Source organism: Nycticebus coucang, chromosome 14 (assembly GCF_027406575.1).
Source record: "Nycticebus coucang isolate mNycCou1 chromosome 14, mNycCou1.pri, whole genome shotgun sequence".
NCBI lineage: Eukaryota > Metazoa > Chordata > Mammalia > Primates > Lorisidae > Nycticebus > Nycticebus coucang.
Genome location: NC_069793.1, coordinates 54,933,391 through 54,949,923, shown reverse-complemented (window position 1 = coordinate 54,949,923; position 16,533 = coordinate 54,933,391). Strand labels below are relative to the sequence as shown.

At 43.8% G+C, this 16,533-nt stretch overlaps 1 pseudogene; it reads left to right on the top strand.

The window, feature by feature from the left end:
• Window positions 1-15,132: 15,132 nt before the first annotated feature.
• LOC128564262 (high mobility group protein B1-like) lies at window positions 15,133-15,740 on the top strand (annotated as a pseudogene).
• Window positions 15,741-16,533: the final 793 nt, after the last annotated feature.

The window sequence follows — 16,533 nt, the reverse complement described above, 5'->3', positions numbered from 1 at the left end:
CTCTATCTGGGTGACAGAGCAAGACTCTGTCTCAAAAAAAAAAAGTTCCTATCGTTTTATAAATATTTGAACCTTTTAATCTGCTCTCCATTTTTTGTTGTTGTTGAGACAGAGTCTCACCCTATGCTCTGTGCAGAGTCAATGACATTGTAGCTCACTGCAACCTCAGACTGGGGCTGTGGGCACCCCGCTGCCTCAGCCTCTGAAGCCGCTGGGATTAGGGTACTCGCCACAGTGCCTGGCTGGGTTTTTCATTTTTTTAGGAGTCGGGGTCTCACTCTCGCTCAAGCAAGTCTCAAACTCCTGAGCTCAAGCAATTCTCCCTCCTCAGCCTCCCACAGTGCTGGATTATAGGCGGGAGCCACTGCGCCCGGCTCCATTTTTTTTTTTTTTTTTAAGACAGGATCATTTTCTGTCACTCAGGCTAGAGTGCAGTAGTGTGAACATAACTCACTGTAACCTGGACCTCTCAGGGCCAAGCGGTCCTCCCACTTCCAGAGAAGCTGGGACTACAGAGATGTGCATCGCACTTGGCTAAGCTTTAAGTTATTTTTTGTAGGCACAGGCTCTTACTGTGTTGCCCAGGCTGGTCACTAACCATTCTCCATGATTTTCATTGCTTTTATTGTTTATCCTATGCTATATTATGAATATATTATGAATGAGTTCCTCAGTTTTTTTCTTCCAAATCTCTGATTTACTCTTTGAGCATGTTCAATCTAGAGTTTCTCTCATTTATGGCTTTTTTTTTTTTTTTGGAGACAGAGTCTCACTCTATCATCCCGGGTTGAGTGCTATGGTGTTATAGCTCACAGCAACCTCAAACTCCTGAGCTCAACAGATCTTCTTGCCTCAGCCTCCTGAGTAGCTGGGACTGCAGGTGCCTGCCATAACACCTGGAGAGTTTTTCTATTTTTTTTTTTTTTTTTTAGTAGAAACAGGGTATCTCTCTTGTTCAGGCTAGTCTCAAACTCCTGAATTCAAGCAATCTCCCTGCCTCAGCCTCCCAGAGTGCTAGAATTATAGGCATGAGCCACTGTGCCAGGCCCCATTTATGGCCTTTTCAATTTTATTTTATTGAAACAGAATTTCATTATGTCGCCCTCAGTAGAGTACTATGGCATCATAGCTCACAGTAACCTCAAACTCCTGGGCTGAAGCAAGTCTCTTGCCTCAGCCTCCCAGTAGCCAGAACTACAGGCATCCGCCACAATGCCTGGCTATTTTTTTGTTGTAGTTGGCCCAGGCCGGGTTCGAACCCCCCAGCCATGGTATATGTGGGTGGCGCTGTAACCACTGTGCAATGGGCACGGAGCCAATGGCCTTTTAAATTTTAATTAGGATATTCTTTATTTCAAAGATTTATAATTCATTCTCTCATATTTTTTCATTTCTACCTACTTCTTTTTTAATTTACTTTTTTAATCAGCTTTATTTTAGCAGGCTCAGGCCGGGCTGGAAACCGCCGGCCTCAGTGTATGTGAATGGCACCCTACCCACTGAGCTACAGGCACTGCCCCATTTCTACCTACTTTTGCTTAATGATTTCCTTCAGAGCTTGGCACCTGTAGTACAGTGGTTAAGACACCAGCCACATACACCAGACGCTGGCAGGTTCCAGCCCAGCCCCGCCAGCTAAAACAACAATGACAACTGCAACAAAAAATAGCCAGGTGTTGTGGCGGGCGCCTGTAGTCCCAGCTACTTCGGAGGCTGAGGCAAGAGAATCGCTTGAGCCCAAGAGTTTGAGGTTGCTGTGAGCTGTGATGCCACAGCACTCTACCGAGGGCAACATAATGAGACTCCGTCTCAAAAAAAAAAATTCCTTTAGAAACAAAGTACTTTCATTTTGAAATGAAAAGAATCCATTCATTTCTGTACATCTTCAAAATCCAGAGGAAATTTGAAAAAAATTCCTGGTCTGATTGTTAATTTTAAAGTCATCTTTCAGTGTTTTATAATTTGATTCAAAGTTCTTTTTGCGTGAGAAATATTTTTCTTTGGTTTCTCTATCTGTCTCTTACTTTCTCGTCATCTCTTCCCAGAAGGCCTCCATCTGGCCCTCTGGGCCTCCAACTACATTCAGAGCTTAGGATCATGATTCCCCAGCCCCGGGAGATTAGGAATGTGGAAGGTCTGGTTGTGGGACAATTCTTACAAGGTATTCTCTTTACTTTTCACCTCCCTAGGCTCTAATAAAATCTCAGTTCACAGCTATTTTCCTAATCTTCTTTTCAAAAGCAGTGGAACCCACTTCAACCTCTGGTATCAAACTGTGAGTGTCAGTCTCCTACATTGTGGGGAATACTTTACTTCTCTCTCCCAGTAGCTAAACTCTTGCCGGGCTGACAGGGTCCAACTTCCAGATTTAGGGCTCAACAAGCCTTGAGACTTCAGCCCCAGTCATTGTGTGTCTATTCTAATTTCTGGTCTGTGCAAATATGTAAGAGTGCAGCTATGTCTTTCCGAAAAATCATTTTTATAGTTTAAATGTCACAGGTGTTTGAAGCAAAGGGGTTTTTTGGAGACGTGAGCTCACTTCCTTGTGTTGACTTCAATTTCTTCATACCTGATTTCTGTCCCCCACTCCTCTACTGAAACTGTTATACCCGAAGCAAGTGGAATAGAGAAACACCAGCACACTGAGTCCAAATTAAGCAAGGGTCCTTTATTGACCAGCCAAGCGTGGGCTTTTGCCTCAAAGTCTCTTGACCTCCAAAAGCAGGGGTGGAAACCTTTTATAAGATGCTTTCAGTAGGGGAGGAGGAGTCCTTAATGCAAGAGGAGGTTCACAAGAGCCAACACCTGCAAAATCAGATCTATGGGGTAAGGGGAGTGCTTACAAGGGGAAGTTGTGTTTTCACAGGTTTTTGCAGTTTTTGCAGTTTTTGCTAAACTCTGCAGCTTTCAGCTGAGCTTCCAGTTGTTGAAAGCCCTTAGCAAAGTCCTGAGCAAAATGTTGTAAGTCTGACTCTATGAACAAAGTTAGGGCATTACAAAATCACTAAGTCGGCTTGGCGCCTGTGGCTCAAGCGGCTAAGGCGCCAGCCACATACACCTGAGCTGGCGGTTTCAAATCCAGCCTGGGCCCGCCAAACAACAATGACAGCTGCAGCCAAAAAATAGCCTGGTGTTGTGGCGGGCGCCTGTAGTCCCAGCTACTTGGGAGGCAGAGACAGTAGACTCGCTTGAGCCCAGAAGTTTGAGGTTGCTATGAGCTACGATGCCAATGGCACTCTACCCAGGGCAACAGCTTGAGGCTCTATCTCAAAAAAACAAACAACAAAAAACAAAATCACTAAGTCAAGGTCACTGGTGATCTCTAGGATGCCAAATCCCATGGACAGTCTCTGTTCTAATCTTATTTGACTCTTATGTCAGCTTTTTTACAACTGACTGCTTTGTTCTTGAAATATCACTGCTTTACAGTTTTTTTGGGGTGGAGGTGGGGGCTGGGGCTGGGGCTGGGTTTGAACCTGCTACCTCCGGCACATGGGGCCAGCGCCCTACTCCTTTGAGCCACAGGCGCCACCCCGCTGCTTTACTACCTTCATTCTTGTTGTCCTTTGCAGCTCCTCTTCCTCTGCTTGAGCTCCAAATCTCGGCTTCATCAGTCTGGGCCCTAGGGTCTTTTCTCTATCTACACCTCCCCTCGAAGATATTGTCAGCCCCAAAGTTTTAAATACCATCTATAGCCTGATAACTCCCAAATCCTTATCTCCAGCCCAGATGTTCTGAGTTCCAGACTCAAGACTCCAGGGAAGCCAACATCACAATTCCATTTACGTGTTCATAAACACTTTAAATTTAACACACTCAAAATAAAACTCTTTGTTTCTTCCCCCAAACTTCTTCTTCTCTTCATGTTTCCCAACACCTGGAACCATCATTTATGAACTGGGAACATTATTGATTCTTCCCTTTCTCTCATCAGCTCCCTGCTGCCAGTTTACCACTAGCCCCGGCATTTCCACCTCCAAAATAAATCCCCAATCAATACCACTCTTCACCTTTACCACCGCCTCACTAAACCATCTTTTTGTTGAAAGTAATGAATTTTTTTTAAATTTCAGATTAATATAAGGTACAAATGATTAGGTAATATTTTTTGTGTTGGTTAGGTAAAGTCCAAGTTGTAGTTGAGCCCTTCCTCCCCTCGCTCTCCCCCCCCACTTGAATTTAATTGTGTTTTTCTCTCATGTGGGCATGTAATTGTTCATCTACTGGTTTCATATTAGTGTCCAGTACATTGGAATCTTGCTTTTCCATTCTTGTGATATTTAGGAGGATGTTCTCCAAATCCATCCAGGTATGTAAAGTCTCCATCTTTCTTTATGGCTGAATAGTATTCCATGCTTATATATACCACCGGTTATTTATCCATTTGTGATTTAATGGGCCCTTGGGTTGTTTCCACATTTTGGTGATTGTAAATTGACTTGCAATAAGCATTCTAGTCCAAATATTCTTATGGTAAAATGATTTTTTTTTCTTCTGGGTAGATACCTAGTAATAGGATTGTGGGGTCAAATAGAAAGTCTACTATTAGGTCTTTGAGGATTCTCCATACTTCTTTCCAAAAAGGTTATATTAGTTTGCAATCCCACCAACAATGTATAAGAGTGTCCTTTTAAATGTCCTGGACTTTATGATATGGGTTATTCTCACTGGGGTTGGGTGATATCTTGAGGTGGTTTTGATTTGCATTTCTCTGATGATTAGGGATGATGAGCACTTTTTCATGTATTTATTGGCCATTCATCTGTCTTCTTGGAAGAAGGTTCTGTTTGTGTCTCTTGCTCAATGATAAATAGGATTGTTTGTTCTTTTTTTTTAATTTTTTTTTTTTTTTTTTGTGATTTTTTGGCCAGGGCTAGGTTTGAACCTGCCACCTCCGGCATACGGGACTGGCGCCCTACTCCTTGAGCTACAGGCGCTGCCCAGGATTGTTTGTTCTTTTCTTGTTGATTAGCTTGAGTTCTTTGTATATTCTGTAAATCGTCATTTTTCACCTGGACTACCCCAGTAACTTCCAAAATAATCTGACAGGCAAAAAATAATATATTTTAGGCTCAGTGCCTGTAGCTCAGCTGCTATGGCACCAACCACATACATTGTCGCTGGCGGGTTCAAACCCAGCCTGGGCCAATCAAACAAAAATGACAAAAACAACAACAACAAATAGCCAGGTGTTGTGGAGGGTGCCTGTAGTTCCAGCAACTTGGGAGGCTGAGGCAAGAAAATCACTTGAGCCGAAGAGTTTGAGGTTGCTGTGAGTTATGACACCATGGCACTCTACCGAGGGCAACAGTGAAACTCTGTCTCAAAATAATAATAATAATAATATTTTACTATAGTTTTAATTTGCATTTTTCACATTAGGAGTAAGGATAACTATATTTTTTGTTTTTAGGGTCCAGTTATATTTCCTCTTTACGAGCTGTCTACATCTTTGTCTTTTTTCTTTTTAGTTGTTGATTTTTTCTACTGACTTGGAAGAGCACTTTTCATATCAAGAAACTGAGCCCTTTGTCCATTATACGATTTACAAATAATTCCCTAGGCTCATGCCTGTAATTCTGGCACTCTGGGAGGCTGAGGTAGGTGGATGGAGTGAGCTCATGAGTTTGAGACCAGCCTGAGCCAGAGTGAAACCCTGTCTCTAAAAAGAATAGCCAGGGGTTGTGGTGGGTGCCTGTTGTCCCAGCTACTCTGGAGGCTGAAGTGAGGAGGATCACTTGATTCCAAGAGTATGAGGTTGCGGGGTGGCGCCTGTGGCTCAGCGAGTAGGGCGTCAGCCCCATATGCCGAGGGTGGCGGGTTCAAACCCAGCCCCGGCCAAACTGCAACAAAAAAATAGCCGGGCGTTGTGGCGGGCGCCTGTAGTCCCAGCTACTTGGGAGGCTAAGACAAGAGAATCACGTAAGCCCAAGAGCTGGAGGTTGCTGTGAGCCGTCTGACGCCACAGCACTCTACCTGAGGGCGGTACAGTGAGACTCTGTCTCTACAAAAAAAAAAAAAAAAAAGAGTATGAGGTTGCTGTGAGTAACTCTGTCTTTTGGTATCATTATTGCTAAAGAATAGCTTATCGAACAACGCCATGGCACTCTACCGAGAGCGACAAAATAAGATTCTATCTCAAAGGGCGGTGCCTGTGGCTCAGTGAGTAGGGCGCCGGTCCCATATGCTGAGGGTGGCGGGTTCAAACCCAGCCCCGGCCAAACTGCAACCAAAAAATAGCCAGGCGTTGTGGTGGGCGCCTGTAGTCCCAGCTGCTCGGGAGACTGAGGCAAGAGAATCGTGTAAGCCCAAGAGCTGGAGGTTGCTGTGAGCCGTGTGATGCCACGGCACTCTACCCGAGGGTGGTACAGTGAGACTCTGTCTACAAAAAAAAAAAAAAAGATTCTATCTCAAAAAACAAAACAAAACACTCCCCAAATAATTCCCTAATTTTCTTTCTTTCTTTTTTTTTTTTTGCAGTTTTTGGTCAGGGCCAGGTTTGAACCCACCACCCCCGGTATATGGGGCCAGCGACCTACTCCTTGAGCCACAGGTGCCACCTGATCCTAATTTTCTTATCTTTTTCTTTTTTCTTTTTTGTGACAGAGTCTCACCTGGTCGCCCTTGGTACAGTGCTATGGCATCATAGTTCACAGCCACCTCAAACTCTTGGGCTCAAGCGATTCTCTTGCCTTAGCCTCCCGAGTAGCTGGGACTACAGGTGCCCGCCACAACACCCAAGCTATGGGTTTCACTCTTGTTCCGACTGGTCTTGAACTCCTGATCTCAAGCAATCCTCTCACCTTGGCCTCCCAGAATGCTAGGATTACAGGTGGGAGCCACGCCTGACCTGAACTTTAACTTACTTTTTTTTTTTTGTGATTTTTGGCCGGGGCTGGGCTTGAACCCGCCACCTCCGGCATATGGGACCGGCGCCCTACTCCTTGAGCTACAGGTGCCGCCCAACTTTAACTTTCTTTATCCAAAACAGAAATAGAAATATTCCTCACACAGAATTAAGCTCTCTTTTATGACCCTTTTTGAGTGACAGAAAACCCAACCCAAATTGGCTTCTAACAAGAGGGCAAGTCTGGGGGCAGAGCTGGCTTCAGGCATGCATAGATCAAAGCTCAGATGCTATCATCAGGACTCTGACTCTCTCTGTCAGTTCTGCCTTTTGCTGTCACCTTCATGCCCCGGTTCAAAGAGCAGCATGAAGGCTGGCAGGACTCCCAGAGCCACAGTCTTTCTGCTTTAAGGCCAGCAGACAAGGTCAAGAACTGAGCTCCCATGGGCTCTCATTGGGTCATGTGCCCATCTTGAGCTGGTCCGTATGGCCAGGAGAATTTGATCCTTGGATGGGCTCAGCCTCAGGAGACTTGTTTGACCTCAGACCCTGGGGAACAGCCTTGGCTGAGCACAGGGGCAGAGTGTGAGCAGATGGAGGTTCTCCTGTAGGACATTAGAGTACGTTTCCAGAATGGTGAAAACGTGCTGGATAAGTTAACTGCAGATGTCCGACGCAGATATGCTGAGGATTAAATGAGATAATGTGAGGAAACTGACCTCAGATAGTCCCATTCAAATGGAAACGGTGATTATCATTTGCTGTCTTTCTGTGGCACTTAGCACTTTCTTCCTTCTATCCAGGGTCGTCTAGTTCTTGATCTATCTCCCCTACTTCTTTCCGAGCAGCTGGAGAGCAGAGTCTGTGCTCTAGTTATCTCTGGAGCATTCCACCACTCCTCTCTCAGTACCTAGAAAACAGAAGGTGCTCAATAAATGATTATGGAATAACTCAGTCTGAAATTCAAAGCATTTCCCTAGAATGCTGTTAATCCCTAGGCCAAAATCTTAAAAGCTTTGGAGAATTTTAACCTTTCTCTGGAGTCTTTTTTTTTTTTGAGGTAAGAGTCTTACTTTCTTGCCCCTGGTAGAGTGCTGTGGCATCATAGCTCACAGCAACTTCAAACTCTTGGGCTTAAGTGATTTTCTTGTCTCAGCCTGCCAAGTAGCTGAGACTATAGGCTCTCAGCACAATGCCCGGCTATTTTTGGGTGGGTGGGGGATGGAGTCTCTCTCTTGTTCAGGCTGGTCTTGAACTCATGAGCTCAAGTGATCCACCAGCCTCGGCCTTCTAGAGTGTTGAAATTACAGGTGTGAGCCACTGCGCTTGGCCATTTCCCTGGAGTCATAAATGAATCAGCTCCTGGCTTTTTCATAGTGAGTGAGCACAGATAAATAATTTCAGGAAGATGGGTTCTTATATTGTTGTGACCTGGCCAAGCTAATGTCATTCTGAGAAAGAAAAATCCTTCTGGTTTATTTTTATGTATTTGCTTATTTATTTAATTTCTATTGTATTTTGCTCTTTCTGCCTTCATTCAAGAGGGCTGGGGGTGGGCTTCAGGAAAGTGCAGACTGAATGAAATAACTTTGCAAAGGCACTGACCAGCAGGGTCTGGAGCTACAGAGGATAACTGGAATTTGGAAAACTGAGCTCTTAAAAGAGGGAATGAAGAATCCAGATCACCTAATTTAAGGTTGGCCTGGAGCTTTTTGAATGATTTTGCAATAGAGGCACTAACTCTATTCAGCCACAAGCATTAAATAGAAAAGGTAATGTGGTTTAACTTTTACCATATTGATCCACTACTTTTCAACTTGCCTTATCTTAGGTTATAGCAGTGATGTTATTCTAGGAACGCCGGCCATACCAGGGCAGACACAACAGGGCCATGTCTTTAGAGAAGGAAAGTTCCCTGATAACAGGTATTCTGAAGAGACACATAAGCACATAATTAAATTGCAGAGTCATTGTTGGAAACAATGTTTCAGCTGTTGGACTCCAAAAACAATTGCTGGTGGGTGGGGGAGTGGGAATGAGAACAGTCTAAGAGCATTGTTGGCAGGCCAAGGGTCACCAAAGGAAAATCTGAGCTGGGCGGGTCGACAGTATTCAGCCTGGCTCTTGGCAGTGAGAGCTGGGAGCTGCTTAAAAGGAACTCTCTGTTCTCCTCTTCCCTTCCTGGATGACCCAAGTCACTTCAAACTCCTCTCTGGAAGGATATCCCTGGATTTCCAGGTTCCGACCTTGCCTCCCCTTTGTGTCTCTGTTCCCCAGCTTGCGTCTTATCTCTCTTCCTGACTCTGGCTTCCTCTTAGGGCCTCAGCAATGCTCTCACAATTTCTTTGGGTAATGCTCCCCTTGTCTGAACCTGCCTTTTGGTCTTTTATCTCAGTGAGATGTCTGCCCAGGACCCGCACATCATGCCCTTATGGAAGGAGCCTAGACTTTAAAGCTATGCAGATGTGGCTCTTCCATTTATTAACAGGGTGAACTTGAGCAAATGTCTTCAACCATAAAATGGGGATAATTTATCTTAATGGGTTTCTGTGATGATGTGATAAGATAAGGGACCTAGGACAGTGAGCAGGTCCACCCTTGGTACGCGGTAGCTCTCATTAAGAGCAAAGAGCAGGCAGGGGTGGATACATTCACAAATACCACCGTCCCACCTCACCATTGATAACATCGGACCAACACATCAGGTGTTTAGCCTGTGCAGAAAAGTCCTGCATAGAGGGAGCCCCCGGCTTCCTCACTTGTCACCTGCTCTAATATTTCACAATCTGTGTAATCAGGAAATTGTTCTTAATATGTAACCTAAGTTCCTCCTGCTACAACGTGTCATAGAACACTTTTTTTAAAAAATAACACACAGACGCATGAAAATGAGCACATTTTTCTATTAGTCAGAGGCATTCACTTGCCTTGAGTTTGCTCTTATCTGTAAGAAATTGGTGAATATTTACTTGACCACTGCAGACCAGGGTTATGGTGGACTGTGCTGGGGAGCTCCAGAGAGGTGTGACAAGACTCCAGCTCCCTTGAGGCTCATGTCCTGTTGGGTCCAGCAGTCTCTCATTTATTTTTCAGTTGCAGGTTAATGACTCTGTCAATTTATGAAGCCTAGGAACACAGCAAAGGAGCTTAGTGGGACTGATCACACTGGTAATCCAGGACCAATACACAACTTGGCTCTGACAAGGATTGAAATGAAAATTGTGTGTCAGTTTTCAACATTTAAACAAATGGCACTAATCATCCCTGTGGGACACGTTATTTTATTCAGACCCTTGAGCACATTTCTCAGCTAATCCTTCTTGCTGGGATGTTAGTATGATCCATATCTTTTCAGCTAAGTGGCTCAGAATCTTATGATGTAAGAAGCTCCTTTAGGAGGGAAATGTTTGCCTTGCCTGGGAGCTCAGGGCAGGTCTCTCAACTTTCACACTTGTCCATTCTGAAGACCACAGACAGCCTACAGATGTGTTTTGTTTAGCATCATGAAGTTTTGCTTTTGTTTTTTTTTTTTTTTTTAATTTGGCCGGGGCTGGGTTTGAACCCGCCACCTCCGGCATATGGGACCGGCGCCCTACCCGCTGAGCCACAGGCGCCGCCCTGCTTTTGTTTTTTAAGTTGAATTGGTGCCCACGCAAAAAAGTTGATAGATTCACATGATTCGTGTTTCTGACTTTTCTTGAAAAATGGAAGATCTTGGAAATACTGAAAATACATTTTTTCCTGGTAATATTACCTGGATCTGAATGAGGCCAGTCTATTTAGATGGAGCCACCATTACCTATTGCTTCACTTCCAGTCAGTTTTGTTCATGTATAGACTTGCCTGGGCTCTGAAAGCATTTGAAATGGGACTCTTGGCCTGTGAAATCCCCTTTGGTCCTTGAGACAGAGCACAGCTGCTAGCCATCTCTTTCTCAGAGATCCCTGTTTTCTCCTCCGCCATGATAAATGGTACTAGTAGATCAGTGCTTGTGATTCCTGCAGATGTGTCTTTCCTGAGTTTATATTTAATGTCCATGGTTGAAGCTATTTCACCACAGTTGAAAACATTTCTTTTTTTCTCTTTTGTTTATTTTATTTATTATTAAATCATAGCTGTGTACATTAACGCAATCATGGGGCACCATACACTGGTTTTATAGACCATTTGACATATTTTCATCACACTGGTTAACATAGCCTTCCTGGCATTTTCTTAGTTATAATGTTGAGACATTCACATTCTACATTTAATAAGTTTCACAGGTATCCTTGTAAGATGCACTGTAGGTGTGGTCCCACCAATCACCCTGAAAACATTTCTTATGTTACTTGTTGGTCCTCATATGAAGATCAAGATGATGAAGCCCTCTTTGAAATTTATTTCTCTATGTTGTTTCTAGGTCCTTCAAAGTCCAATTGTCTTTTCTGTGGACAGAGAAACAACCTTCTACAACTTCCACTATAGTGCTCGATTTATCACAGTTCTATGCGTAATAAACAACACTTAGAAAAGAAAAATTTCTGGCGGCGCCTATGGCTCAGTGAGCAGGGCGCCGGCCCCATATACCGAGGGTGGAGGGTTGTTCAAACCCAGCCCCGGCCAAACTGCAACAAAAAAATAGCGGGGCATTGTGGCGGGCGCCTGTAGTCCCAGCTACTCGGGAGGCTGAGGCAGGAGAATCGCCTAAGCCCAGGAGTTGGAGGTTGCTGTGAGCTGTGTGACGCCACGGCACTCTACCTAGGGCAATAAAGTGAAACTCTGTCTCTACAAAAAAAAAAAAAAAAAAAAAAGAAAAGAAAAATTTCTTAAAATACATTTTTATGTTTAAATCCTGATTATGAACTGTATTTCTTTTGGATGAAAATAGTAGGAAAATCTTGACTCAGAATGGCTTCAACAATGAGGAAATGTATGATCTCACATTACACGAAGCCAGGAGGTAGGGTGGACTTTAGGCAAAGCACAGCTAGCCTCAGGCTCCACTTCCTGTAATTCTCCTAGCTCTGCCCTTTTCCATGTATTGGCATTATCCTCACACAAGTAACAACTTGGCTGGTGCAGTGCCATCACCGTATCCAGACACAATTCAGAGAAGGAAGTGGGACTCTTTAATATTTCCTTTTTGGTGGGAGGGACTGTGGAATCCTCTCTCAGAAGCCCCCACAGTAGACTTTTACTCAAATCTCATAGGCCAGAGTTGTGTCACATGATCATCCTTAAGTCAGTCACTGGTGAGAATGGAATCTCCAGTCGGCTTTTACCAATTATCCAAAGAGGAATGAATGTTGGGAATCTACCATAAAGGCCATTACTCAAATTTAATTACATTCCCTTAAACAATACAGATTACAGTCATAAAGCCAGAAAAAGCAATCTCTTGAACATTTCAAACATTCTAGCACATCAAATAGAAACACAAAAATAAAATAATTGGCTCTGCACCTGTAGCTTAGTGGCTAGGGTGCCAGCTACACACACAAGAGCTGGGGGGTTGGAATCCACCCTGGGCCTGTCAAACAACAATGACAACTACAACCAAAAAAGAGCCGGGCATTGTGGCAGGCACCTGTAGTCCCAGCTACTTGGGAGGCTGAGGCAAGAGAATCACTTGAGCCCAAGAGAGTTTGAGTTCGCTGTGAGCTATGATGCCATAGCACTCTACAGAGGATGACAAAATGAGACTCTGTCTCAAAAAAAAAAAAAAGGGTGGCACCTGTGGCTCAAGAAGTAGGGTGCTGGCCCCATATGCTGGAGGTGGCAGGTTCAAACCCAGCCCCAGCCAAAAACTGCAAAAAAGAAAAAAATCATAAAGTCTGTAACTACACTTAAATCTAATGTTAAAATATGAAAACTATGGGTTTATTGTACTTTTTATTGCCTCTATACTTACAAGAGATTTTTATTTTGATACTTCCCTATAGTTACAGTATCATTTCTAGATCCTCAAACTCAGATAATACTGTCCCATCCTGGCAAAGATAATAGGTTATTTATTTATGATTGATTCTTATCTGGAGCAGGAGAACTTGATGGGCCTTTCTAAACCTAAGTTGGCACGCATTAGGATGTCTCTCACTCTTTTTATAACAGCTTTGTTGAGATAAAATTTACACACCATTTCGGGTAACGTGGCTCACACTGAGGCTGAGGCAGGAGGATTTCTTGAGAGACCAACATGAGCAACCAAGACTCTTCTCTAAAAGGAAAAACTTAGGTGGGCATGTTGGCTCTCACTTGGGAGGCTAAGATGAGGGGATTGTTTGAACCCAGGAGTTCAAGGTTACAGTGGTCCATGATTAGGTCCATTGCATTGCAGCCTGAGCGACAGAGCGAGATGATGTCTCGAAACAAACAACAACAAAAAAAACCCCAACCCCCCCCCACACCATATAATTGAGTTGTTTAGAATATACAGTTTACTCTGGGAGGCTGAGGTGGGTGGATTGACCTACGCTCACAGGTTTGAGACCAGCCTGAGGCGGAGAAAGACCCTGTCTCAAAAAATAGCGGGGTATTGCAGTGGGTGCCTATAGTCCCAGCTACTTGAGAGGCTGAGGCAAGATGCAAGAGGATCATTTGAGCCCAGGAGTTTGAGGTTGCAGTGAGCTATGACGCCATAGCACTCTACTGAGGTCGACAAAAGGAGACTCTGTCTCAAAAAAAAAAAAAATTTTTTTTTTTTGGCAACATAGTCTCACTCTGTTGCCTAAGCTGGAGTACCATGGCCTCAGACTAGCTCAGGGCAACCTCAAACTTCTGGGTTGAAACAATCCTCCTGCCTCAGCTTTCAGGTAGCTGGGACTACAAGCACCCACCACAATGCCTGGTTAATTTCTCTATTTTTAGTAGAGATGAGGTCTCACTCTTGCTCATGGTAGTCTTGAATTCTTCACCTCAAATGATCTTCCTGCCTCCACCTCCCAGAGGGCTAGGACTAGAGGCGTGAGCCACTGCACCTAGCTGTTACTAAGTTTTATTTGATTAAAATACTGAGCTCATCATTCATTTTGTACTTAGATTCTTCTGAAAAGGATTAAATTTGAAGCAGACCATAGACCATTTATAAATACCTGAGGTATAAATGTGCACAGCTAACTGGAAAATGTTTCTTACAGTTGAGCACTAAATTTAGTTTGGACCAAAAATGAATGCAAACAAATTTGCCTCAGTGAAGAGAATTCTGATTGGTGACAGATAATTCAAATAAAGGTTATAAAAGAGAAAAGGTTATAATAATAGATTTTGGTGAGCGGTTAAAGATTAAGGAAGTATATGATAGAGAGGATTAAACTTTTATTTTAGAATAAAAAATAATATAGAACTGGAAAAAATGGAAAGTCCTAATAAAAACTCCTGGCCTTAGCTGGGCATGGTGACTCACGCCTGCAATCCTAGCATTCTTGGAGGCGGGGGCTCATGGATTGCTTGAGCTCAGGAGCTCCAGACCAGACTAAGCAAGAGCAAGACCTTATCTCTACAAAAAAAGAAAAACTGGGGGCGACGACTGTGGCTCAAGGAGTAGGGCACCGGCCCCATGTACCAGGGGTGGTGGATTCAAGCCTGGCCCTGGCCAAAACTGCAAAAAAAAAAAAAAGAAAAAAGAAAGAAAGAAAAAAAAACTAACCAGGCATTATGGAGGGCGCCTGTCATCATACTTACTTGGGAGGCTGAGGCAAAAGGATCCCTTGAGCCCAAAAATTTGAGGCTGCTGTAAGCTATGACACCATGGCACTCTACCCAGGGTGACAAGGGTGAGACTTTGTCTTAAAAAAAAAAAATACACACAAAACAAAAAACTCATGGTCTTGAAAAGATTCTTCAGGTCTGTCCCCTGGAAGCAATGTCCTTCTACTCACTATCAAGCTGATTTATACACCAAACATACAGGCTTTGGATTCTACTCTCTTTGAAAAGAAATTTAGGCTTTTTGAAGCATAGTCAGTTCCATATTTGGAGTAGGGGAAAATTGGGAGGAAGAAAAGAAAAAATTGATTTCAAAAATAGTTGAAGTAGGACTGATTGGACAATGAAGCCAGTCAAACAGTGTTCCCACTGGTCCCATTGCGATTCTTTTGAGCACCAGAAAAGAATAATAATTGTACTTAATTAGAATGTCTGTAAAAGTTCACAAGTCAGAGTGAAAAGTTTACAAAAAGTATATAAAAAGATACTTATAGACAGCCATTGCAGTACATTGAGCTCCATAGAGACAGCGCCGGGGCAAGTGAGAGCTGGACGGGCACTGGGCGACTCTGTGCCTCCCTGAGGAAAAATAACTGAACATGGGCAAAGGAGATCCTAAGAAGCCGAGAGGCAAAATGTCATCATATGCATTCTTTGTGCAAACTTGTCGGGAGGAGCACAAGAAGACGCACCCAGATGCTTCAGTCAACTTCTCAGAGTTTTCTAAGAAGTGCTCAGAGAGGAGGAAGACCATGTCTGCTAAAGAGAAAGGAAAATCTGAAGATACGGCAAAGGTGGACAAAGGCCGTTATGAAAGAGAAATGAAAACCTAGATCCCTCCTAAAGGGGAAACAAAGAGAAGTTCAAAAATCCCAATACACCAAAGAGGACTCCTTCGGCCTTTTTCTTGTTCTGTTCTGAGTATCGCCCCAAAATCAAAGGAGAACATCCTGACCTATCCACTGGTGATGTTGCAAAGAAGCCGGGGGAGATGTGGAATAACACTGCTGTGGAGGACAAGCAGCCTGATGAAAAGAAGGCTGCAAAGCTGGAGGAAAAACACGAAAAGGATATTGCTGCAGACGGAGCTAAAGGAAAGCCCGATGCAGCAAAAAAGGGAGGTGTCAAGGCTGAAAAAAGCAAGAAAAAGAAGGAAGAGGAGGAAAATGAAGAGGTCAAAGCAGAGGAAGAAGATGATGATGAATAAGTTGGTTCTAGCGCAGTATTTTTTTCTTGTCTATAAAGCATTTAACCCGCCTGTACACAACTCACTCCTTTTAAAGAAAAAATTGAAATGTAAGGCTGTGTAAGATTTGTTTTTAAACTGTACAGTGTCTTTTTTTGTACAGTTAACACACTACTGAATGTGTCTTTAGATAGCCCTGTCCTGGTAGTATTTTCTTTTCTTTTTTTTTTTTTTTTTTGTAGAGACAGAGTCTCACTTTATGGCCCTTGGTAGAGTGCCGTGGCCTCACACAGCTCACAGCAACCTCCAACTCCTGGGCTTAAATGATTCTCTTGCTTCAGCCTCCCAAGTAGGTGGGACTACAGGCGCCCGCCACAACGCCCAGCTATTTTTTGGTTGCAGTTCAGCAGGGGCCGGGTTTGAACCCGCGGGACCCTCGATATATGGGGCCAGCGCCTTACTGACTGAGCCACAGGTGCCGCCCTCCTGGTGGTATTTTCAATAGCCACTAACCTTGCCTGGTACAGTCTGGGGGTTGTAAATTGGCATGGAAACAAGCAGGTTCTTGTTGGTGCACAGCACAAATTATTTATATGTGGGGATGGTAGTTTTTTTTTTTTTTTTGCAGTTTTTGACCGGGGCTGGGTTTGAACCCACCACCTCCGACATATGGGGCCAGCACCCTACTCCTTTGAGCCACAGGTGCTGCCCAGAATGGTAGTTTTTTCATCTTCAGTTGTCTCTGATGCAGCTTATAGGAAATAATTGTAGTTCTGTTGACTGAATACCACTCTGTAATTGCAAAAAAAGTTTC